We start from the raw sequence: 3029 nt of genomic DNA on the forward strand, positions 1-3029 counted from the left end.
GGCCATCCAGCCTCTGCTTAAAGACCTCCAAGGAGGTCTTTAAGCAGAGGCTGGATGGCCATCTGTCAGGGATGCTTTGATTGTGATTTCCTGCATGGCAAAATGGGGTTGGACTGGATGGCCCTTGTGGTCTCTTCCAACTCTATGATTCTATGATTCTATGATTACAAACAGGGTTAGATCTAGTGGGAAATTTTGATGCCTTGTATCTCTTCATTGTATGTCTAAATTTTGGGTCAACGGACAGTAAAAAATTGTGACTGACTAAGTACAAGTACATATTAAGTGAAATAATAGATACCAATTTTGATTTGGATTGGCTGTCTTGGCACAACCTGACAACTCCTCAAAGATTTTAAAGTCCTTTTATGAGATCTTGGCTCCAACACCAGACTGAGATGTCAATTTTTTGTTTTGTTTTGGTTTTCTCCATTTGCCCAAGGTCTCATTTCTGTGCAACTTCTGTTCTTCCAAAACTGTCTTTGCATTTTGTGAAGCCAAGCACATACACAAATGAGGAGAACAGGACAGTCTGATTGATCATAAAGACACAAACATCCCACTAAATGCTACTACTGTTACTAGTCCATGCAACAAAGCAACTTTATCACATTTTCCAGTACTTGATATTTTAAAGGAATTCATATTCAAGAAATCAGAAAATTTCCCCTAGATTGGAATCCTTCCCCCACAAATCCTGTGATTGCTCAGTGGCTTACATCAAGGAAACAAATTTTGAAGGTTTCCCATTGAGTGTGCAAGTATGAATCGACTTGGGATTTATATCCCTAAATACAGGCAGCTTTAGTTTAGAATAACGAAGGCAGAGTACACTTTGAGGAGAGGAGCCATCAAGCCAAACAGAAACTGTAAGATTAAAATGACACTGTATTGCACATTCCTATTTAATAACTCATGTAAATGAAGCAAAGGAAAGAAAAACAACCAATACAAGGAACACTACAACTCAGTCTACTGTCAAAATTATGTGTTGCCCTTTATAGCTATTCATTTCTGGACATAATTATATGCTTTCCCTTCTACTATATAGTCACAGTGTAAGTAATTCAGAAGAACTATATTAGAAAAAAAAATAACACTAGCCAAGAAATTTAATCTAGATGTTGTGCTTAGAAGCAGTGGGTAACTTTGTTGATGCATAACTAACATTTAAACTTTGGGATTCAAAGTGTTCATTGTAATTAGAATGCCATTAATTGAACCCCAATAAGCAATATCCTTACAAATTGCAAGTGCAAATTGTCCTTTTATAACAACATTGCAGTTTTGGTGCCTATTATTATATTTTGTTTTGTTTCCAGTTTTTGGATGCAAGGCTATTAACAAAACTAGATTCACCCTTCTTTTAATTCAGTAGATTTATCATTGTGAACAATAAATGAAAGGCAACACAAAGTTTATTGGTTTCATACTGTTTATTGCTACTTACTATGGAGTGTAATTAGAAGCATTTAGACTGCACAGACATTAAAAGGAAATTCTTATCCATACATTACTGGCTGATCATTGTAACAGGAGTTTTGTCTTAAAGTAGGCCATTTGCTGAAGACATTATTATGTACCAAGATAATGTAGCAGGAGATGCTCGGCTTTTGGTGGTCCTATAGTGAATATCGGGGCGGGAGGGGGGGAGGGAGGTTGGCTGCCACAAAACATCATGGTTAATGTCAAGGCCTTGGGAGGGAAGGAGGAAGCTGCTTCCTTTAACTACTTCCAATTTCCCCATCCTAGTGGGCTGAGGCGCTCCCAAGTCTCACAAAATGTCCATGAGAGTCCAAAGACCAATCTATTTTAGTTTTCTCTGTGTGTCAAGCAAATATCTTACTTAGTAGCAATGACCTCAAAAGCCAACAAGGTACCACATTGAGCTTAAAGCTTTATAGCTGGAATGGGGAAAGTGGAGCCTAGTCTGCCCCTGAACCCCTCTTTTTAATATTTGGGTGAAAATTACTGCCAAAAATCACACTCTAAGCCCCTCAAGGCATGTAAGCAAGGAAAAAGCATTGTTGCTGTTCACATTCAAGTTGTTTCTGGCCCTTGTCACATGTGGGGGGTTTGCAGCTCAGATTCGCAGTCACTCCTGTTCTAGCAACGCAATAAGTGATGTTTTTTCACACCAGATCTGGAGTCACTCCTGTCTAGCAATGCGAATTCATGTTAAAGCGTGATGTTTTACCACACCTGGTTGCCTTTCTGTTGCCCTTCCGAATTGAGGGGGAAGCAGAGTCAGTTCGATTCCAAGCAAGTCACGTGATTCAATCAAAGCGGAGTGAGTGCACATTGTATTACCACACCAGGACATACCATGCAGATTCAACTTGATTTGGATTGGGACCCTTGCGCATGCTCAGTGGGGGTCTGAACGCATCCTGAACCTTTGCATTTCCGGGGTGAAGAAGGGAGCCTGGTTCCACTTTCACATGAATGACAGCCTCATGTGAATGACTCCCTTCTATTTTTCCATCCCTGGCAGCCAAATTCAAACGGGTCCTCCAGCCCCCATCCATTTCAGCCACATCTATCCTCCTGTCATCTATCCTCCTGTCATTCCCCTCATCCATTTCAGCCACATCTACATCTATCCTCCTGTCATTCTCCTCATCCCTCTCAGCCACATCTCTATCTATCCTCCATGTCAGAGCCCCCATCCATTTATTATTATTATTAAGGAATTATTATTATTATTCACTGCAAAATAATCAGTGTAGAAGCTGCAGGTTTACTTGGAAGTAAATCCTTTGGATCTGAAGGAGACCCATTTTGGAGGATTGCAGAAATGATCAAGTTTCCCTTATTCTCCATGCTCCCTAAAGTACCATCTCCCTGACTCCAATCCACTCTCCTTCCCTTTGTAACAGTTGCCTTCTCTTAGGTTGCATCTGCACTGGGAAATAATCCGGTTTGAATCCACTTTAACTGTCCTGGCTCAGTGCTATGGAATTCTGGGAACTGTAGTGTCCTGAGACATTGAGCCTTGTCTGCCCGAGAGCTCTGGTGCCTCAGCAAAC

The sequence above is a fragment of the Sceloporus undulatus genome, chromosome 3, assembly GCF_019175285.1.
Source record: "Sceloporus undulatus isolate JIND9_A2432 ecotype Alabama chromosome 3, SceUnd_v1.1, whole genome shotgun sequence".
Lineage (NCBI taxonomy): Eukaryota > Metazoa > Chordata > Lepidosauria > Squamata > Phrynosomatidae > Sceloporus > Sceloporus undulatus.